A 25,122-nucleotide genomic window follows, 5' to 3' on the forward strand; every position below is an offset into this window, starting at 1 on the left:
TGTTTCCAATTAATTTTACACTGGAAGTCTGGTCATTGATTTATTTATAGTGTCTACAACTATAAATGTCCCTCTAACACCACTTTAGTGTCATTTCTTTAGTATGCTGTATTTTCGTCTTCCTCTCCAATTATTTTTCAATTTTGATTGTGATTTTATTTGACTCATTCCATATTGAAAAGTGCATTGTTTAATTTTAACCTATTTATACATTTCTCAAATTTGTATTTTCATTGACACCTGATTTTATTCTATTTTGTCTGGAGACCATACATTGTATGAGTTCAATTCTTAATATTTATTGAGAATTTATTTGTGGCTTACAATAGATTTTATCCCAGGGAAATATGTTTTTTAATGTATTTAATATCCATATTATTTTTTTCTCTTTATTATTATCAAATGTGGGGCACTGAAATCAACAACAAATATTTATATACTGTTTTTTTTTCATTAATTGCATCACATTTTACTTCAACTGTCTTGGGACTCTGATGACCGATTCATACATGCTTTTAATTTTTATGTCTCCCTAATTATCTGACTCTTTAATTGTTATAAATTGTCATTGGTAATTTAATCATTACATTTTTTTCTCCAATAATAATTTCCATCTTAAAGTCCATTTTGTCTGATACTAGAATAGCCATCTCATCCATATCTCTTTTGGTTACTGTTTCCATAGTGTACCTTTTCCTCCTTTTACTTTCAACTTAGTTGAGGTTGCATTCTAATGGGTATCTCTTGTATAGTGATATAGTTGAATCATTTTTTAAAAATTTATGTTTTTTGCCTCTGCCTTTCATTTTAATGTTTGCTGCATATACATGTACTTAATTTCTCATAATGTAGAACTTGCCTTATTTTCTATTATTTTTCTATTTGTTTTCTGTATGTTTTATGGTTCTTTAATAGTCCTCTATTAACATTTTATTTTATATTAAATACCGATTTTCTAGGGTATGATCTTAAAATGCTTCTCATGTCTCTTAGCATTTTTATTATTTTGAATGGCCCCACATCTATAATTACTATTTTAGTGTACAACAATCTAGTATGGCAGTAAAGAAAGTTAATTTTAAAACAACACCACCACTTTATTTGTATAGGTTTATTTTCTTCCCTCTTCTTAGTGCTATTTTTGTACCACAAATGACATCGTTATACAATAAAAATATATTAACTCATTTTTAAAATTATGTTTATATAGTTATCTTTAAATCACTGAGAAAAAAGTTATTATAAAAATATTATGTATTTTATATTTATGTATTTAGACACATTACTGGTGAGCTTAATATCTCCATGTTGAATGAATTACTTTCCAGTGATCTACTCTTTCTGCTTAAAGGACTCTTTGGTATTTTCTGTATGGGAGGTGGGTGTGCTAGCCACAGTGTTTTGTTTTTTAGTTTTGTTTATATGAGAGTGTGTTATTTTTCCTGTATTTTTAAAAATTACTTTTGCTGGATATAAGATTATTGGTTGCCAGTCTTTTTATTTCACCTCTCACCTTGAATATAGCAACTCATTACCTTCTGTCCTCTATAGCAACTCACTACCTTCTGTCCTCTATAGTTACTAATAATAAATTAGTTGTTTATTTTATTGTATATTTCTTCTTCATAATGAGTCATTTCTTTCTTTCTGATTTCAGATTCTCTCATTGCTGCCTTTGACAGTTTAATTTTGATGTATCTGAGAATCTCTTTGAGTTTTTCTTATTTAAATTTCTTCAAACTTTTTATGAATAGATTAATTTTTATTCTCTGTGGGAAGCTTTTAGTAATTAGTTTTTTAAATTTAATTTTTATTGATAATTGGCAAATAATTTTACAATACAATCCTTTTTTTTTTTTTTTTGAGACAGTTTCATTCTTGTTGCCCAGGCTGGAGTGTAGTGGCACCATCTTGGCTCACTGCAACCTCTGCCTTTTGGATTTAAGCGATTCTCCTGCCTCAGACTCCCGAGTAGCTGTGATTACAGGCACCTGCAAACACAAACACCTAATTTTTTGTATTTTTAGTCTAGATGATTTCACAGTGTTGGCCAGGCTGGTCTCGAACTCCTGACCTCAGGTAATCCAACTGCCTCGGCCTCCCAAATTGCTGGGATTATGGGCATGAGCCACCATACCTGGCCAATACAATACATTTTTACAATACAATTTTACAATATTTGTGGGGTACGGTGTGATATTTAATTGCATGTATATATAGTATAAGGGTCAAATTGATGTATTCACCATATTCATCAGTTCAAACATTTATCTTTTTTCTGTGGTGACAGCATTCAAAATCTTCTCTTCAAGCTATGAAGTTATACCACTTTGTTACTTCTGTAGTCATTGTACTATGTAATGGAATACCAAAAGGTATTCTTTCTGTCAGAAAATGATACGATCAAACTAATTTTCTTCTCTCCTGTAACTGGCAGGCTTCTGGTTTTCATGACTACCCTGTTTTTGAGGCTGTTATTTTGCTAGGTCACCATGAAACTTGGTCAAGGAGGATAATAATTAGAGATTATTTTTAAAGGCCATCAAACTCAATATTCTTACAAAGATTTATTATTTTTCTCAAAACAACTCTCAGTATTGTTACAATCCTTTGGTTATTTTTAATAGTTCTGAAAATGCTAATTTTGATGTTTAATCTTTCTTCTTATTCTCATTGGATAGGCAGATGACCTTACTCTGCCCTTCTGCTATCACCCAGCAGAAATGTTTTAATTTAAAACGTAATAATAATTAAAATAATCTAGCAAGCAGTTTTGAGACTTATGTCAGAAATTGAATGAATGAGATTCTGCACTTGACTCAAATAAATATGAGATATATTATAAAGAAATAATTTATAAATAAACTTTTTATTAAAATATGTAAGAAAATACTATTTTGCCAGAGAGAAGAAAAAGCAAAATTTGGGTAGGGTTAGGAATAAAAATTCAAAAATAAAAAAACTAATGAACTGAAACTTGAATGATAAATAGTAGTTCACCAGGTTAAGAGAAAAAAATAAAGAATATTCTCAGCAGGAAAATTGGTAAAGAATAAGAGTATAGCCAAGAATTTCCTTTCCTTTCCTCTAATAATTACAATATTTGAAAACAAAAAAAGCAATGCTCATAATGTTCTCCCAAATATCAATAAAAATATATAAAATGTAAGATTTAGCATAACTGTATAGTTTTTCTTAATATCATATCACACAATGTCTGGAATCCTTATGTATCTTTCTATCACTTTGATATATAATTATTGCACTTTGCAAAGTTTATTTTCATTAAATATTAATATTAATTTACATAATCACATTCAAGGAATTTATCATAAGCCAGAGAAAAGTATGTATTCAGGTTCTCAAATTTGTCTGACTCAAACATCTAACAATTAGAATAACTTCAGATTAACAAGGAAAGGCAAAAACTTCAGATTCTGAGAATACACACACACACAAATACATACATACAGACACATACACACATACACAAGCACACAGGAGATGAACTGACCAAAAATAAATACTGACTCTTAGAGTAAGCCTATTACAAGTTCAGTAAATACTGCAGAATATACTTGGTGTTTTCTTCGCTCTGCTTCTGTATACCTGTACAAAATCAGATAATCCCTCTCCATTACCTCAGAAAGAAAGTATAAAAATTGAATGATGCTCCCCATATGAAAATTTGACTCAGCAATATTGTTCTTATTAGAAAAGAAAGAAGCAAAATGATTAATAGACACAAGAATACTGGCATCAGTAAAAATGTTTACAACATTTTTTAACAATAACGGCATGATAAAAATTATGCTGTCCTTACATGTATGTAATACTCTAAGAAATACACATGTTTAACACTCTTTTCTTTTACAATTGAGTAATGCATGTAGAAATTCAGTTTCGAGCAATATGATAGACTAGGGTCACAAGGAAAACATTCCTGGGGTTAAATTGATAAAATTTTTGCATCTATTTTTTTATTACTGTTGAAGGATAATTTGCATACATTCAAATTGAACAAATTTAGTCAATAATTAGATATTTATTCAATAAAAAATGTGTATGATGATTCATGATTTATCAGTTAATTCTTAAAGAAAATATACCAATTGCAATTAAATATGGATTTAATAACAGAACATTGAGGTATAATAAACAAAAAGCTGAGAGTATGAACATGAAAAGCAAATCCATATTATCTTCATAGAGTTTAACACAACAATCTCACTAGCTAATAAAATAACTAGATACAGTATCTGTGAGGGTATAGAAAATCTAAATGACACTATCAAGCACCTTAAATATTATTTATAGTTTGCTACACCTAACATTTACAGAATACATATACATATATATATACTTGTGTATGTGTGTGTATACACATATATGTGTGTAACAATGAAAATTTTGCTATGAATACAATTTTATAAAACTTCTTATTGTACCTGTACAAGTATTTCTCTAGGGCTTATATTTAAGGGTAAAACTGCTGGCTCATAGTTTATGAGCAAACTAAAATTTACAGGAGAAAGTGATTACATTAATTTAGTTCCATTATGGGATGCAACAAAATGTTTCATATTAGAAATTTGATACATGAAAAATTAATGACTTGAGCATCTCACTTTAAAACAAATCTAAAATCTGTTGAGAAAGAAAATCATAAACAGAAGTGCAGAAAATAAAGTAACAAAAGCAAATATAAAATATATAAACCAACAAAATCAGAAGTTGATTCAGTAAAGAAATAATAAAATGAATAACTGTAGGCAGGATTTTTAGTGATCAAAAGAAAGAAAGCACACCCGCAAATACCTGCAACAATAAAAACATAATGTATGACAGGTACAGGTAAAGTTACAATTTAGAATTAGACCATTACAAAAACTTTATTACAAATTTTAAAGTGCAAAACTTTCTTAATTTTATAATATGTATTCACCAAAATTTATAAAAAGTAGGCCTGTTTGTCAGTTTTTAGACATTATCCATTAAAGACAGAAACAAAAGAAAAATAATTTTTTATTCTCATTTGGAAATGTACTGAAAGTTCAGTAGAGGTCAAAAAGACTGAAAAAGAATTATAAAACTTAAGGAATGAAGAAAAAAATGAAAATATTGTTTTTACATATTATGGTTGTCTACACAAAAATGCCATAAAGAAATATAAATGTTATAAGAATTAACCAAAAAATTTAACAAGTTTTTCAAATAAAATATTAATATTTGAAAAATAAAAACTCGTAGAAGAGAGAAAATGAGATTTACTTAAAAATAACATATCTAATAGAAACAAAGTTAATGTATTTGCACAAGTAATCCAATCAGTTATATACAAGTTCTTCATTTTTAAGTTACTAAACTGTGTTTACTTGATTGAAATTATCAATAGAGTATATTCTATGTTCTGTCTGTGAGAATTAAAAATGAAGAAATGTAAATTCTTCCCAAATTGATCTTCTAAGTCAATGTAATTCCAATAATCATTTCATGCAAATTAAAAGAAAGAAAGAAAGAAAAGAAAAGAAAAGAAAAATGAAAGAAAAAGGAAAGAAAAGAAAAGAAAAGAAAAGGGAAGGGAGGGGAGGGGAGGGAAGGGGAGGGGAGGGAAGGGGAGGGGAGGGGAGGGGAGGGAAGGGAAGGGAAGGGGAGGGGAGGGAAGGGAAGGGAAGAAGATGAATTCTGGTTTTAAATTTCACAAAATATTACTTGTGGATGTATTGAATACTTAAATTTGAGAGGCAAAATTTTAATACTTTGAAAAGGTATTTATTGTACTATGGGAGGAAAATATTTTTAAAACTGTACAGAACAGAAATAATAAAAGAACAGATAAGATAGGCTACATTAAAATTGTTATTATTATTATTATCTTTTACTAAAAAACATGAAAAGCACAGAGACAAAACAAAATCAAGGTGATAGCATCTGTTAAGAAAAAATTCACAAGGTAGGAGAAAAAATTTATAATAGTTGATATTTAACAGAAAAATAATTTGAATCAATAAGAAAAAAACGAGAAGTGAGAAAGAAATATTAATAGGCTTACTGTAGAAAGCATCAGTGACTCAAAATATAAAAAGCTTTTCAACCTTTATTTATCACAAGAATGTTAAATGCAAAATGAGATTTCATATCCACTAGATTTACATGAAATAATGAATCAATATCAAGCGTTGGCTAGAGTGTTGAACAAAGGAAACTCTAAAACTATGGGAACATAAATTAATGCAATCAGTTTGAGAACCAATTTGACATTGTCTAGCAAATATGGACATGACAAAGCAATCTTCTCCAAAAGTATCACCCCAGAGGAAATGATTTTGATGTATCCCAGAAGGCATTTGTAAGTGTTTTAAGAGATGGTCATAATAGATAAAATGAGTTAATATCTGTAAAATACAGAGTAAGGTTATAAATAATAATAATAGTAATTATTTTTTAAAACAAAAATGGAATTTCAAAATCCATGTGTTCATCATTAGTAGAACTGAAATATTCTTGTATATGCATATAATGACTACACAGTATGAGTTAATATGAATGAATTGCAAGTATATACATGAACATGGGTGAATCTCAGAAAATATTTTTGAGTGAATACAATTTGAAGGAATAAATATACAGTATGAATTATTTTACATAATATCCATGAATAAAAAACTGATGTTTCACTTAATGTTTATATGTGGAAAATTATAAATAGAAGAATGAGAGAAACATAAAATTTAGAAGTGTGTTTCTTTCTAAAGGGAAAGAAGTTAATGAAAATGAGAAAGAGCATCCTTCATACTTCAAAGTTACTATAATAGTAATTATTTTCTCTCCATTAAGCTGAGTGATGTATTATGGAAATCCATTTTATTCTCCTTATTAGTATTCCTTGATATTATATACAATCATTTTGAAGTGTATTTCAAAATAAAAACATGTTTAAACATTAGGGGAGAATCTAAAATAATCATGGAAATGAGTCAAATTTGATAATTTATTGCAACAGTTAGTCTTTGAAGCTCTTTTTGTCTACACTGTTTGATTCAATGAAGCATTACCATTCCGAAGCTTTTATTGGTAATCCAACAACATATTATTTCTTTTAAAATTGTCAAGTTTTCAAAACAAGTTGACTAAGTTTTAGAAAATGAAAGATGAGATTGGAAGTGATATTTCAGGATTAGATTCTAAAAGATTTTTATGATGTGATAAAAATGCAGATTGCATTGTTTCAGCAATATAATTTTTAAAAATAATGAATAATGTGTTTATGTTTTTTGGATCAATATTTGTTTTAAAAGTAATTAATGAATAAAAAATTTATGGAATTTAACAGTAGTTCTGAGGGGAATTGGCCATTTAATCTTTTAGCTAAATGTATATTTTTAACCCAAAAGCCTATGAAATATGAATTTGCATGCTATGAACTTTCACATATATTTAACTTGGGTTTCTCCAGGTGTTAAGTAGAAACATGTATGTTAATATACATACATATTTTTAACAATATATTTTTCTCTATAATTATTTTAGATATTATGATTAAATTGAAAGAATACCCTGAAAGGATAAGACATGGGATATTTTATTTAATTATTAATTCAGTTTGACAAGAATACTCACTCATAACATTTTTGTATTATTAGGTTTTATATTGTTAATAACAAAATTATTAATTGTTAGCTCTTTGTGTAAACCTTAATCTGCATTTTCATTAGTACATGACTTTATTATTAAGTTAAATTATTATAACACCATACTTTGAAAAAAATGTCAACATTCACTTTTTGATAGGGTACATTCTAAAATAGCTATATTTAACTTTGCTTTGGTTTATTTCATTAGTCATAATATTTATGGTACATATGTTGCTGTAATAAACATTTTTTGTCTTTTACTCAAATTTCAGTGTAATGCTGATTGGGATGATTAAAAAAACATTTTTCAGAAAGTGAGTATCAAAAATCATAATCTACATGTGTATGTAGAAGATGCTAATGAAAATTTTAGAAATTTAGTCAAATAAACACAAGCATATATATGTACATACATACATAAATATATAAATATTAGCCATATTTATATTTTTATATTATTAGGTTTTACATTGTTAATAAACAAAATTATGAATTGTGAGCTCTTTGTATAAATCTTAATCTGTGTTTACTAGAGAAATTAGTATATGATGTTATGATTCTTAAATTAAGTTCTTATAACAGTGTACTTTGAAAAAAATGCAGGCATGAACTTTTTGGTTTGGTGCATTCGAATGTAGCTATATTTAACTTTACTTTGGTTTATTTTATTAGTCATAATATTTATAGTACATATGTTGCTTTAATAAAATTATTTTGTTTTATGACTTCAGCTCCATTGCTTAACGAAACCTTTAGCTATTAAAATGCTCTTTAAAGTCACATAGATTTATTTTGTTATTTTTGTCGCATTTAAAACATATCACCTTTTGTTCTGTCAGCTTTTCTCAACATCAAATTGGAACCATCTCATAGTGATGGCCAGATGAGTAACAGTTTTACTTATTTCATTTCTCTAGTGAGTTTTCTGCCTTGCTGTCATCACTTCTACCAGGTTCACTCAAAATTCAAAGAAACTTTTTGCTCTACTTTTTTGTCTTCAGTATTAACATTAGAATAGACCAGTAAGTGCAAATGATTACTCTCTCTCTCCCTAGTCTTCCACAAGATCTGTATCTTGTTCTCCTCAAATATGAACCTGCCTTTCTATAAATTCTGAGAGCAGGTATACTACAGAAGTTACCTTTTTTCAGATGCCAGTAACTGAACAGTTGAGTTTGTCAAGTAGTCTTGTAAGTTCATGCTGACAATTCTTACATCCTTTACTTTCATCTATTCCTCTCTAGTGTCCGTATTTAGATCTGAATCTATGAATATGCTAGTTCCAGTGGGTAGACAAAGCGTCAGGTTAGCCTTTTTCCTCAGGTTGTATAGCAATTGCCTTTAAACCTAAGGAAGGAAATATGTGTGTGTGTGTGTTTGTGTGTGTGTGTGTGTGTGTGTGTGTGTGTGCGCGCGCGCGCTTATTCATTTGACCTGTTTGGAAAGGTCATTTAGATATTTCTTTTGCCTTGTGAAATGGAATTATGGATTTTTTTCTAGTAAGCCAGGCACTTTTCTGTGTTTCTATGTATGATTGATTTATCCAACTATGCCCTAGATTCCAAGTTCAGTTTTCATAGTACTCGTTAGCTTAAAATCCCAAAAGTATATTGTAAGGCAGAATAGTCAATGAAAGGAAAACAGACTCATCAATATTGAATGTACTGTCCAAATAGAATTTGGTGCCTGAGGTCAGCAGAAGAGCTATAGTTCATATCTCTTGCTTCTGGTAATAGCTTCTGGTCCTCTTAGACATCTCGTACGCCTTGTTCTTCAACTCTTCTTTCTATGCTTAGGGTAGCTTTTTGAAATTGAGTGAATTCACAGCTACTATTTTCTTTTTGTTTCTCAAGTCATTATATATGTATGATTTTCTCCATCTCAAAGCTCTATCACCATTGTTTCTCAGGAAAATACCTATCAGTTCTCTCCTATTATTTTCAGTCTCCATTCACTACTGTTTTAGGGGAATAATACCACAATATTTATTATGTTTATGTCTTTAGCGTTCATATTTTAGATAGTGGCATCTTTGGTGCAAAGATTGTTGTTTATGTACTAAATAAAAGTCTGTAGAAAATTCATATTGGTGAAAAAAAATGATAGTTTTTTGATGTTTCTAATATTGTCCATGTCCAAACCTAGACCAAAGATATCAACCTTTTCTCAACATTTTCCTTCTTCAGAAATATATATACCTTGACTAGTCTAGTAATGGCCATGTTGTTTACACAGTTATCTCTTTTCATCATTTGCTGTATTTTCTTATGCATACTTTCCTGTAAAGGCTATCATATTATAGACACAATAAAATTTCTCTGAACTTAATTCTTAGGTTGCATCTGCATAGGCATAGCTACAGCATGAATCTTTTTTTTCTCTTCCATATCAAAAGGAATATAAATTGTATACAGAGAAAATGCAAATTTATAGTGTTCTTCTTTTGCCCATTAAAAACTTTCTGATACTGGCATTTCTTCTTCCCAACATTTTCCAGTGTTAAGAAAAACAAGCATAATAAAATATTTCATCAAAACAGATAGTTGTATTTCCTCGACCACTAAGTTCAAATAAAATCGACCTTTTTTTTTCAATCCTGGAAATGAGCCAGGCTTACTTCTGCTTCGAAATTGTGTACCAGCCTTTGCCTTAGAAATCCAGGGACAAGCCTGGCTTCCTGTAATGAGGTGTCAGCCTTACGCCATCTCCTTGTACAGACCTTGCTTGCTGTATGTATATATGTATGTGTGTAAATAATCCTTTGTTATCTCTGCATAAAACAGCAAAGTTTAATTTTAATTCTATGATTTTTATCACTGTGTTTCCACTCAAGAATGTAAGTCTTTAAGAGCAGAGACCTTGTCAGTATGGTTCAAGATTATTTTCAGCATGGAGGAAGTATCCAATAAAAGTTTGTTTAAAGAATAAACAAGACTCATATTCTTGATATCAGAAATGAAGGTAAATTGCTATTCTATAAGTAATTCCTGAATTTAGGGTGTGAATGATATTTATGTGATATGTAACATGCTAACACATATACACACTACACACACAGGTGATCTACCTATATTTCTAGCCATCTATCTATCTGTCATGATCATCATCTATGAAATAGTCTATTTCAAAAATACCTATTTTCTGTCAGAAATATATTTTTTTTCTTTTCAATATCTGAAAATTACTTGCTATGTGACCAGCTTGGTAAGTCACTTTCTGAGCTTTGGTACATTCATCTCAAAGCAATATCTACTTTCTAGTTTGTTATAAGGCTTATATGAGATAAGGTATGAGACGTGCTTTGCCTGTAGCAGGTGATAAAAATAACCTCACACCACAGTTAACTTTTCACCAACAAATAAATAAATAAATTTGACCAAAAATAATGACTATGCAGTAATAAAAATGGTGTGACACAGCCTTTGAGTTAAATTGTTCACACAAGCTACTGAATAGCATGATCATTCTATTTGGATGAATTTGAATATTCTGTATGTCTAAAATCAGATATTTAAACAAATCTTGAATGGAGTTTATAAACGTAATGGTTCCAAATTAAATGCCAGTGATTAAGATTCATGGCCAAATTTGTCTTTGGGAGTTTTTCTGGTATTATAAATATAGTGAGAAATATTTTAATCCTATTTCTCAAAAATATTTTTTTTACCTTAAACCAGATAGTCTTTCATGAGTAATAATTGTAGCAAGCACCTAATTCACATAAACTAGCCATTTGGGTTAAATAATGGCTGAGTGTGTTTTCTACTGCTATAAAGTAGTGATTTCCATTTGGGGATCAGCTCAAAGGCTAAATGGAATGTGTTGGGTTTCCCTGTTATCAACTAATTGACTATTTATGTCTTCTATGCTCCATAACAACTTCGATCAAATTTCAGATTCTTTATATGTATAATATTTACTATATAAAATATATGTTACTTTATGCATTACAAAGAGTATAGTATAGTTTATAAGAACAGACTGCAGCCAGATTTAAAAGAGATGCAATCTTTAGCAAGTACTTAATGTTTTCTGATTTCATTTTCTTTTTCTGTAAAATGGTAACAATAATAGTAATCACTTCTGAATTATGGTGAGGTTTCAGGGAGTTAATATATATGCAGCACGTAGAGAAGCACCTATTACACAGGAAATGTTGAATGTATTGGCTACTATTATTTAGAAATAAAATTTGAACTACATTTTCTGATTGCATTAAACATGGTTATATATCATCCAACAGAATAGTATAATTTGGTTCTATGCTATATATTTATGAATAAATGGCTGTATTAGTCTACTGGTTTGGGCAGAGGTTTTAAACATATAGTGCACCAAATAATCATCAGGTGTGTTAAATGAAATCCAGATTTCCTCACTTGCCTTTGTAGGCTAATAGCATGGGGTAAGGTGGAGATGTCTGTAGCTTAAACAATTAAAACAAATTATTTTATATAACATGGGGTAAATATAAAGAATAACTTACTTTGAAGATTACTAAGAAAATTACTATGAATGTAGAAAATTATGGACTCCTATAAGATCTTAATCTTCATAGATCTCAAAACCTACTTAGGGATATAGCATTGCAGCTGTAATCCAAGCAGAGTTGTGACACCAGATATATAAATACATTTTTAAAAAATTATTTGAGTTCACAGTGGAGAAACAGATAAACTTTAATGGATGACATTTTAAAAGACTTCTAATTGGAGGTGAAACTTAAAGCATAAATGGTATTTTAATTAGTAAATAATTAATTATAAGAGGAGAACAAAAGTTGAGAAGATAATTGAGATTTTTAAAAAAGGTACTGTATGAACAAGGTGACATAAATATATGGGTGTGTGTCTGTGTAAACACAGCTATTCTCATATACATATATGTAGATCCATACATATTTTGCATATATACATAGTATACATACACATACAAACCTACATATACCAGTATACACAAATAAGTAGAATAATAAAATCTGAGTTTAGATGGTAAAATAGATTGGGTGAGTTAAATACTTCAAATTATTAGACTTGTTAGGAAGCTCTTAAAGTTTTATACAAGTGAAAGAACAGAAATTAAAATTAAGGTAACGATTCTTGAAACTAAAATAAACTTAGCAAGATGCTGTCAACAATAAGCAGGGAATATTGGAAAGGAAGTAATTAAAAATAATCTTTACCCATAGATTATCTGAAGCTCTAATCCACAGTGTTAGAAATAAGAATCGAGTTTACCCTTTAGAGTACAGTGGATGGAAATGAAGACAAGGGGAGACTTTGGAGACTGCTAATCTTCTATTTCTTTATCTGAGTCTGGCTACATGGGTACATTCAGAATCAGTATTCTAGTTACATGGGAGTGAACCACGACCTGGATTATTTCTACTATATCATATAATGTGCCAATGGGAGATATCTGGACTTTCATTTAGTCAACAAACAAATACTCATGACCTACCAAGTGCTGGGCACTTTTCTAATCAAAGAGAATACAATGAGAGAAATAAAAGCACAATATTTTGTCATGACGTACACTTGTGATATACTCTATTCTACAAATAAATTATACTTTTCAAGTTAAGAAATAAGTATGAATATAAAAACAATAATTTTAAAATAACAAATCTAATGTATTCATCAAAATGATCAAAGGTTTTGACCTTTACAAGGGAGATACTACAAGAGGATATGAAATTTTTCTAAATTTTCACTATTTGTCAAAACATCTTTTAGCTTCTGTTCTTAAACTACATCATAATTTATAATATACTTTAAAATATTTTTACTGTTGTATAATTTAAATATAGCAAAATGAACAGATTACAGTTGTTTGATGAGTTTTCTGCAATCTCCAACATAGCCAAAATGTGAAACATTTCCATCACCCTTGAAAATTTCCCCTATGTCAGTCTTGTAGTCAAATCACAACACTAGTATTTCTGTTCTTTCTGTAAGCTTAGTTTTGGCTTTACTTAGAACTTCACAAAATGTTATCAGCCATAAATTATTTTTATATATTGATACATTATATATGTATTTGTATTCCATATATAGGTATATGTTTATACATGCATATGCACACACTGTTCAGATCTTTTCTCATTTTCTAATCAGGTTGTTAGTTTTCTTATTGTTAAGTTTTAAATTATGTATCATTCCTTCTTTCACTTCATTATATGCCAATAAGATAGAATGCCTCAATTGCTTCCAAGAAAAAAGTAGTAGATACAAATGCGATGGTATCTCCATTATATCAGACATATTCCTGCTCTTTTCTATAACAGAAGTTTATCTATTTTTGTCTGCAGTACCTTCCATTATATAAACACACAACAGTTTGTTAATCCAATAACATACGATAGACATTAAATTGTTTTCATTTTACAGTAATTAATCAATCTACTAATAATATTATTGTAAAAGTTTTTGCGGCAATTTTATATATATATCTATATCTATATATATCCTTAAGATAAAAATTATATATATATATTCAAAGGGAAATAATATATATATTCACATAGATGTGAAATTTCTGTGTCATTATTGACATTTTATATACTTCATAATTCATATATTTTTGTTTTTTATGGTGTCTTTGCATCAAATATAAGCTACATAAAAATAGGAAACATTTTGTGTTTTGCCTCAGTGTGTCTAATGTGATTTTATAAAAAGTATCTAGCACTTAATAAGTGTATATTTCATTTATGAGAAATGGCCAAACTTTTTTTAACGTGGTGATAGCGTTTTTTATTCTCACCAGCAATTTATGAGCACCATTTGTTTCAAATCCTCACTAAAATATGATATTATTAGGCTTTTAGCTTTTATTTTTAAGAGCATAATGTCATTTATTGTTTGGTTTAAATGTGTTTTTCTTATGGCAAAGACTATTAAGCATCTTTTTATGTATTTAGATATTTTTATATATTCTTTTGTGAATATTTATTCCAAGTGTTATGCTCATTTTTATTTATTCTATGTTTTATTTTTTTATTTTTCCTTCCAACTTTTATTTTATGCTCTTGGGTTACATGTGCAGGTTTGTTACATGGGTTAATTATGTGTCATGGAGGGTTAGTGTACAGTGTATTTCATCATCCAGGAAATGAATATATTATCTGATAGGTACTCAATCTTTACCCTCCTCTCACCCTCCCCCCTCAAGTAGGCTTCAGTTTCTATTTTTCCCTTCTTTGTATATATGTGTATCAGTGACTACTTCCCACTTAATAGTGAGATCATCTGGTATTTGATATTCTGTTCCTATGTAGAGTTGCTTAAGATAATGTCCCCTAGCTGCATGCATGTTACTGAAAGGACATGACTTCATTCTTTTTTGTGGCTTCATAGTACTCCATGGTGCATATGTACCATATTGTCTTTATCCAGTCTATCATCGATGGGCATTGAGGTTGACTCCATATCTTTGTTACTGTGAATCGTGCTGCAGTGAATGTACATGCTCATATGTCTTTATGGTAGAACCATTTACACTCCTTTGGGTATATATACTATAATAGGATTACTGGGTCAAATTATAGTACTGTTTTAAATTCTTTAAGAAGTATCCAAACTGCTTTCCAAAGTAGCTAAATTGATTTACATTCCCACCATCAGTGTATAAGGGTCCCCTTTTCTCTACAGTCTTGACAGGATCTATTGTTTTCTGGGTTTTTTTTTTAATGATAAACATTCTGACTGGTGTGAGACGGTATCTTATTGAATTGGTTTTAATTTATATTTCTCTAATCATTAGCGATGCTAAACATTTTTTCCTCATTTTTGGCCGTGTGTAGGCATTCTTTTAAGAAGTGTTTGTACATGTTATTTGCCCTCTTTTAAATGGCACTGTTTGTTTTGTTTCTTGTTTATTGATTTGAGTTCCTTATGAATTCCGAGTATTAAACATTTGTCAGATACATAGCTTTCAAATATTTTCTACCATTCTGTAAGTTTTCTGTTATCTGTTTACTCTGTCGATAGTTTCTTTTGCTGTGCAGAAGTTCTTTGGTTTAATTAGGTTCCTCTTGTCAATGTTTGCATCTGTTGCAGTTGTGTTTGCAGTCTACATCATGAAATCTTTGCCAGGGCCTATGTACACAATGATTTTTCCTCAGTTTTCTTCTAGAGTTGTTATAGTTTTAGATTTTACATTAATATCTTTCATCCATCTTGAGTTGATTTTTGTATATGGTGAAAGGAAGGTTTTCAGTTTCAATCTTCTGCATATGGCTAGCCAGTTGTCTCAGCACTACTTATTGAATAGGAATTTTTTTTTTTTTTCTCATTGCTTGTTATTGTTGACTTTGTAAAAGATCAGTTTGCTATAGATATGCATCTTTATTTCTGGGTTATCTAAGCTGTTCCATTGGTCTATATGTCTGGTTTTATACCAGTATTATGCTGTTTTGGTCACTGTAGCCTTATAGCATAGTTTGAAGTCGAGTAGTGTGATGGCTCCAGCTTTGAATCCTTTTGGTTAAGATTGCTTTGAATATTTGGGCTTGTTGTTTGTTCCATATAAATTTGGGAATCATTTTATTCCTAATACTTTGAAGAATGACGTTGGTAGCTTTACAGGAATAGGGTTGAATCTGTAAATTCCTTTGGGCAGTGTGGTCATTTTAATATTAATTCTTCCGTATGTCTGGTTATCTGAATCTTTTTGTTGGCCTCTAAGAACTTGTTTAATAAATCTGGTAGCTCCAGTATCGAGTGCACATATATTTAGAATCATTAAGTCTTCCTGTTTAATTGAACCATTTATTATAATGTATTTTCCTTCTTTGCCCTTTTTCATCATTGTTGGAAAATGAATCAACAAAGTCTTTTTTGTCTGAAATAAGAACAGTGACAACTGCTCCTTTTTTGTTTTCCATTTGTTTGGTAATTTTTTTCTCCATTCCTTTACTTTGAGTCTATCAGTATCATTGCATGTGAGATGGGTCTCTTTAATACAGCATACAGTTGGGTCTTGCATCTTTATCCAACTTGCCATTTTGTGTCTTTTAAGGGGGATGCTTAGCCCATTTATGTCCAAGATTAATATTAATATTCATGAATTTGATCCTGTCAGCATGTTGTTAGCTGGTTGTTAGGTAGACTTGATTGTGTACTTGCTTTGCAGTTTCTAGGTCTGTGCACTTAAGTGTGTTTTTCTATTGGTTATTAACAATTTTTCATTTCCACAACTAACATTTTCTTAGGGACCTCTTATAAAGAAGATCTAGTGGTAATGCATTCCCCTAGGATTTGTTTGTCTGGAAAGAATTTTATTTCTCCTTTTCTTATGAAGTTTAGTTTGGCTGAATATTAAATTCTTAGTTGGATTTTCTTCTTTTAAGAATGTTGAATCTTGTCCCTTAATTTCTTCTGACTTGTAGCATTTATGCCCAAAGGTCTCCTGTTAGCCTAATGGCTTTCTTTTTGTGGGTAGGTGACCAGTCCCTTCTCTCTAGCTCTCTTTAAGACTTTTTATTTTGCATTGAATTTGGAGAATCGGATTACTATGTGTCTTGAGATGATCATCTTGTGTGGTATCTTGCAAGGTTCTCTGAATTTTCTGAATTTGAATGTTGACCTCTCTCACAGGGTTGAGGAAATTTTCGTGGACAATATCTTCAAAAATGTTTTCCACTTGCTTGTTCTCTCTGTTTCAGGGACACCAGTGAGTCATAGGCTTGGTCTCTTTACATAATCCCATATTTCTTGGATGTTTTGTTGATTTATTTGTTATTTATTTTTTTATTCCTGTTGGATTGAGTTTACACGAATAACCAGTCTTCGTGTTCTAAGAGTGTTTCTTCTGCATATTTTTATTGTTTTTTTGTTAATTAATTTTATATATTCTGAACATAATAAAAAGATGGTTTGAATATTTTTGGTGGCAATAATATATTATTTAGCCATATGGGAATTTTAAAACATTTAAAATGTATGGCTATGTATACAAAAATATGAATAATCACGATTGCAAACATAAACAAAAAAGAATATAAAATAATACTCTCATTATTCTATGACATGTAAATCAAAAGTTTAATACACACAGAAGCTTCAGAGATTCTTTTTGGTGATTGTGTCAATCCATTTTGTATTGCTATAAAGTAATACCTGCTATAAAGTAATTTCTAAGGAAAAGAGATTTATTTGTCTCACAGTTCTGCACACTACACACAAAGCATAGTTCCAGCATCTGCTTCTGGTGAGAGCCTCAGGGGGCTTACAATCATGGTGGGAGTCAATGAAGAAGCTAGCATGACACATGACAAGAGGGAAAGAGAGGGAAAAAGATGGAAAAGGTTTCAGGTTCTTTAAAAAGACCACGTCTTGCTTGAATTCATAGAGTGATAACTCATTCATTATCATGAGGGCAGTACCACGTCATTCATGAGACATTTATCCCCACGACCCAAACACCTCCCACTAGGCCCACCTCCAACATTGGAGGTCACGTTTTAACGTGAGTTGCAGGGAACAAAATATCCAAACAATAATAATCATATTTTTATATGTGTCTAGTTTGAAGATATGAGGCTTGTTTGATGGCTTAATACTCATTTTCATGTATAGTGCTATTCTGGTTGAAAATTTAATGGAATTTTATTATACTATGTATGTTTTTGGCCTTGAGATTAGGTAGTTTAATGGACTGAATTTTTAGAGCATTTTTAGATTTATAGCAAAATTAAGTGGAAATTACAGAGAGTTCCCACATACCCCTAACCCTACATGTTCACAGACTTATCAGCATCAATAATCTGATCCACAGTGGCACATTTTTTACAGTGGAAAAGCCAACACTGACACATTATTATCGCTCAAAGTCCTTAGTTTACATTAAGGTTCACTCATGGTGTTTGTACATTCTGCAGGTTTCAACAAATGTGTAGTGACCTGTATCTACAATTATAGTATCATGCAGAACAGTTTCACTGCCCTAAAACTATTCTGTGCTCCTTTTATTCACCCCTCCTTTCCTCCAACCCCTGTAAACAACTTATCTTTTTACTGTCTCCATAGTTTTGTCTTTCCCAGCATTTCATATATTTGGAACCGTATAGTATTAAGCCTTTTAATGTTGACTTCTTTCACTCGGTAACATGAATTTAAGTTTCCTGCATATCTTTTTATGAACCAGTAGCTAATTTATTTTTAGTGCTGAATAATATTCTACTGTCCAAATATACCACAGTTTCTTAACCTGTCCATCTTCTGAATGACATATTGATTGCTTCCAAGTTTTGGAAATCATGAATAGAGTTGCTTTAAACGTCAATTGCATATAAACTTTTCAACTCATTCGAGTAAATACAAAGTAGCATGATTGCTGGTTCATATGCTATGAGTACTTTTAATTTTGTAAGAAGCCACCAAACTGTTTTCCAAATCCCACCATCAATCAATGAGAGTTTCTCTTGTTCCATATCCTCAGCACGTTTGATACTGCCAGTGTTTCTGATTTTTTAATAGCTGTGTAGTTGTATCTGTGTTGTGTAAAATTACAATATCTTAGTGAAATATAAAGTAGATCATCTTTTCATATGCCTATTTTCCACTTGCACATCTTTGCTGAAGTTTCTGTTCACTTGTCTTGCCATTTTCTAATCAGGTTGTTAGTTTTCCCATTGTTAAGTTTTTCTTATGTGTTATTTCCCTTTTTACTTCATCGTGTGTTAAAAGATGGAGTGTCTGAATGGCTTCCAAGAAAAAAATGTTGCATCTATAAATGTGATCAAGATATCCATTAGGTTAATAATTCCTAATCAGGCTGATCATCAAAATGTTTTGTTGCTTTTTAAAAAGACAAAAATGTCTCTTTTCAGGAGTGACTCAATTTCAAAAATTTGATATTTGTTGTAAAATTTCCCATTAAAAAAGGAAAAAGAAACCGTTTTATCATTGTAATAATTGTCTGTTTGGGACAATCACTAGAACAAATAACACCATAGAACTCTAGTGGCATTTAACTGGATAAAGATTTATTGATTCCCTACCAAGTGCCGGGCATTGCGCCAATTGCTGGAAAAAATATGAATTTTCATTCAAAAGTATTACATGGTAATGTAAACACATAAACAGATGAATTAAAGCATAGCATTTTCTCTGATAATCATAAATACTGGAAAATAGAAAAAAAAAAGGTGTGGCCATTTATATTGGAAAGATGAACAGCAACTTTTTAGAGAAGATAATCACTAAACTCTGTCTTTAATGACAAATTGGAATCATCTAGGCCAAGAAAGAGAGATTAGTATATTCCAGTATGCTTGCCAAGGGAAAGAGAAATTAAAAATATCCTATATTAGGGAAAGCAAAAATTCCCTATGAACTCAGGGTTAAGTTTAAGTGGGAATAATGATAAATCACAGACCTCCATAAACATAACCATATAAAAGGTAGGCAGAGGTATGCTACCCACACCCATGCTGCTCTTGCTCCCTTTAACCCTGCTACTACCTTTCTATCCCTTAGCAAAAAAAATAGCAGTAATATAAAAAATAGAAGCAACATTAAAGCAGAAATATTTTTGTGTTTTCTCTCTCAGTGTGAATAGAAAAGTACTTAACACTTGGGAGGTGATAATTATTTATTTGTTGAGTAAATGACAGGCCAGATACTTCCTATCTGTAAATTCTGTTATATAGTAGAAAGAATCCAGGACCAGGTACTAGAATATTTTCAAAACCAGGCTGCTGTATTGAACCAGTCTTTTAAATTCTATCAATCAGGTTTCTCATATGTAATAAGAGAAAAGAATGCAGCCCTTGTAGCACCTTAAGATTAACTATCCTAATACATGTGAAAGAAATAGTGATACATGCTATATAAAACATGGACTTGTGTTTATGCTAACGATTTGAGTGGCAGCATTCTGTTTCATAGAAAGAGTACAAGATTCGGAGTCCTAAGACTGAAATAAAATCTGTAAAATTTATATTGTTTACTTTTTGATGCTCTATATTCTCTGTAAAATTGCATTACTTAAATTTACTTTAATATATAAGTTAATTATAAACTTCAATATTTCACAAATGTCTTATTTGCCATGTGGAACTATTATATGGACCAGAATTGATAATGTATTAAAAATTATGTGGTTTTGGGGCTTTCAAAGGTTACATATTTTGTTGCTATTGTTTCATGTTTGCTTTTACCTCTGTCTTTCATTTGAAATGTTTCTCCTGAGGGTATATCAGATCCTGGACCCACTATGGACTTCTACAACTTAATGTTCAATATAATCATAAGAACACCTTCAGGTGGCGCCAGTATACATTCTCCATTTTGAATGTTGCCAGAGTATGTGTCGGTCCTCACGATGGATTCAGCTGTGAAAATTAGCAGGGATTAGGAAGATGGCTCGTTTGATTGTGTTCATCCAATTAGTTTGCAGTGAAAGTCGTCTTACTGCTTTCTCTGTGCTCAGTGAAAGAAGATTACATGATCTAAATGATGTAGGGTGGAAACTGTAAAACAATTAAGCAGAATCTCACTTCTTTAATCTATTTGTTTGAATTTTGATGAAAAATTTGACACATATCCTAAAGGTTAGAAACAGTATGATATTAATGTCAGAGAAACTGTTTTTAAAACTGCTGTGGTGGAAAAACAACAACAACAATAACAACATGGCACTAAGAAGCAAACTGTGTATTTACTGGGCAATAATCATTTTGAGGGCTGTTTTGGAGATAGGAAAGGACTGAATTGCCTACCTGGAGTGCAATGATACTATACAAGCTACGGTTAAGCTTGCTTTTGTGTAGTTAGCAACAGCTTGTATTTAGCTATGATAATCTATTTTTGCCAATAATTTGGTTGTGGAATAGTTTTAGTGATATAGTACTTACAAGGATGCTTTTAAAATGTCTTTCCACAAATGAAACCAGAGGGCAATCTGTAACAAGTAGATGTTAAGAAGAAAATAAGGAAAATGAGGGATTATGATAAGAACTCAGTATTTTATTAGGAAAAATGAGCTGTGTTCAAGCAAAAAATAAAAAGTTTCACAGTGGATCTGGAGTTATTGGACAGTATGAAGTAAACCTCAAACTCTGCTCTACAGGTAAAAATGTGTCTATTGCTTAAATCATATAAAGACCATGATCTCATAGAATACACTGTCTTTAATTTTACATTGAACTTTAAAAAAAAAAAAAACTCAAAACACATATCTTAGACTAAGAGTAAAACAAAATAAAGTAGTTGGATCATTAAGTAGTATAGCTGTTATATATACTATGGTATAAATCAAGATAAATGTACATTGACTGTACTCAGCTAATTGTAAAATTCCTAAATAAACAAAAAAGAAAATGTTGCAAATATTCTGTTTTGACTCATCTCCCCTCTGTTTTTATGAACCAATAATTTTAATTTTAATGTAATTTACTAGTCTACTAAAGTATGTCCTCTTGCCTTGAATAAATTAATTATTTGTTTAGGAGTAAGCATATTGTTGCCCTCAGAACTTAAAGTGTATTTATTATACTTGCACATTCTTCCAAATATGTATTTAATATCACAGTTTGTAGTTTTACTCCTTCTCTATTTGTATCATTTTACAGAATAAGTTATATAGGGATGATGGTAAATTAGGTGATGTATTATGATTGTAATGCAGTTTGTTTTCACATTAAAACTTTCCAAAGAATAGTTCATGTGACTCTTTCTTTGTAGTACATATGAAAAAGTTAAGGTTTCTTAGTTTCTTGCCATATTTACGTTTTATCTAAATCTGAGTCACATAATCATTTTCCTTTAAAAAATGACTTGTAATTAAGGCTTTTTCTTACTCTTGGGATTGTTCTGAGAGTGTGGCAAATTATACTCATTTTTCCATCAGTCCAAAATTTTTAAAGAAAAGGGTGAAATGATGTTAGATTTTGGCAAATGTATTATTCAGGAAAGGTTACTGAACTGCTTGTAGCTGAGCCAGAATACTCAGTCTTGTTCGAGCTTGTAAAAACAAAAGCATACATGAAGATTTCCCTATTGTACTCCACAAGCTGGCTGAAACCACACAGAATGTAACACTTGCTCAGAATCATTTCTAATGATTTCCTCCACAGCCAGACCGGAAACCTAAAGCTCTTTAATATTCTAACCTCATTATTCTCATTTTCTATAATTTAACAACTTTTCATATTATTCTTAATGGAAAAGTCATGCAATATTGAACAGTAACTGCTGTTAATTTCCTGCTGTATATCATTTGCATTTTTTGTTTCTGGTAGAGAGTAATTAACATGCTCTAATTATCATACTGATTGTCTTTTTCAGCTTATAAGGATATAGTCATCTCAACCCTCGTTGATCTCACAATAGTATATTTTATTGTTTCCAATAATAGCATCTTGGGATATATAAGACACATTTTTACAGAAAAATTGTGTGATTCTGCAGCAGCAGGTTTTTTAAATGGTTCAGTTTAGAACAGAATAATGTGAGTTTTTATAGTTCCTATCAAAAAACATAGAATCTTATTTCTGTGGCAGGACAATGCTATCATTTTCTTGTGAAGGTTATTACAGTTATATTACAGCATTATCACAAAAGAAAATGTTTTCCTGTATTCCATTTAAATTGCATATTTTATTCCTTCATATTTTTAAAAGTTCATGTTAAAAATGTTGCTGTAAGTATACTTGTAAATAATATAAAAATCTTACCTTATAAGTAATTGTAGTACATCAGATTCTTTCTACCCAAAATAACATTTTTCTCAATCTAAAAATATTTACTCTGTAATTTTTAACATTAACTAAAATTTTATAAAATAGTGTGAAGACCAGAAGAAAACATAAAGAAAGTCACTCTATATTTTAAAAATAGTATGTGATTGTCTACAATGTCTAACACATATTTTATGTCCAGATAGACTCTGAGCATTGCTAGCTGCATTATTAAGGACTAATTTATATGTTCATTTGGTGAAGGACAGACAGCAAGACAGAATCATTATTTCTAGCAGATGCGTCATGTCTGAAGAGTACTTGTTATCCCTCAAAACTTACTGACATTGGGGAATATAACTCATAACCATATTAAATTCCATTTATTCCCAATCATGAATATACTCTGTATCATCAAAAGGGTGACAAATAAAAAATAAAAAGATGACCAGTTCATAAAAGTCCAGACAGATATTTTTTCATGTATATTGACACTTAGGAAAGAGAATAAATTGAAATAGAATATTATGAAACAATAGAAGAGATTATAAAGAAGGTAGTAATAATTCCTTACTGCATAAGTAAGGACATTTGCAGTTGCAACAGCAGAAAAACAAGTCATACTTGCACAAAAAAAAAAAAAAAAAAAAAGTTAGAAATGTTAAACTTAACATTCTGAATGACTGAATTTTAATCATGACATCTACTCCATGAATTCAGATGTGTTACAAGTCTTATAAAACACTCTAGTCCTAATTTTTCTTATCTGTTGAATGAAGATAGAAATAATATATACATCTCAAAGTTGTTTTAAGCATTAAAAATTACTATATCTGATAAAGTACTTAGTGTATTGACTGGCTCAGTGAAGAAGCTCAACAAAAAATAGCTGTTAATAGATGATTGCTAAAAGGAGCTTTCGATGGATATATCTGGCTTTGAGAATCATTGAATTCTGGGTGCTAGACAGATCATGAGAAGTAGATTGGCCCCCATCTCTTGACTTAGCTCTGCCCCTCTCCACGTGCTAACTTTATTCTTCATGTGCCTATGCAGGACAGGTTGACTGCAGCTTCACAAGTGCTCAGGTTCAAAGCCAAATTTGCCCTTGATGCTCTGTACCACCCACCCAAAAAATACACAAATAGCTCTAAGTCAGTCTAGTTGATATGGTTTGAGTCATATGGTCAGCAATGAATTAACTGTAACCAAGGAGGTAAGTCTACCAACTTGTTTAGAACTAGATTACATGTCCCTTTCCTATTTGTAGAAGTGATGTCCCACCCAAACTGCATACCCTGAGGGTGAATGGGGTTTTAATCCTCAAATGAAAACTGTGAGTTATTTTCACAAGTATGGCAAATAGGTGCTTAGAGACCAAAGAAACAAAGCAAACATACTAGCAGACAAAATGCAAAAAATAAGAATTATTTGATATAAATATTGTTAAAATAGTTTAGCTTTGGTGTAACCTAAAAGAAAACCATGCAATTACTTAATGTGTGAGCTTCAGTAAACCACCAAAACTTTTAGAATCTCAAGTCCCTCATTAGCAAGAAAAAAAAGCAATGACTTATTCTCACAGTTTTTGCATCATAGCAGAAATGATCATCTACAAAATGCTTAGCTTAATTTGACATAGATTATTATATGGCAGGTAAATATCATATTAAAGTTTAATAGTTACAAAATATAATGAAATAGGTTTTTAAAGAAACTTCAAAATTTAGTAATTAAGAGCTGGTTTAATAAATTATTCTACTTGTGCAATATAAAAGGAAACCATAATTCAAATGGTTTAGA

The sequence above is a fragment of the Papio anubis genome, chromosome 6 (genome assembly GCF_008728515.1).
Source record: "Papio anubis isolate 15944 chromosome 6, Panubis1.0, whole genome shotgun sequence".
NCBI lineage: Eukaryota > Metazoa > Chordata > Mammalia > Primates > Cercopithecidae > Papio > Papio anubis.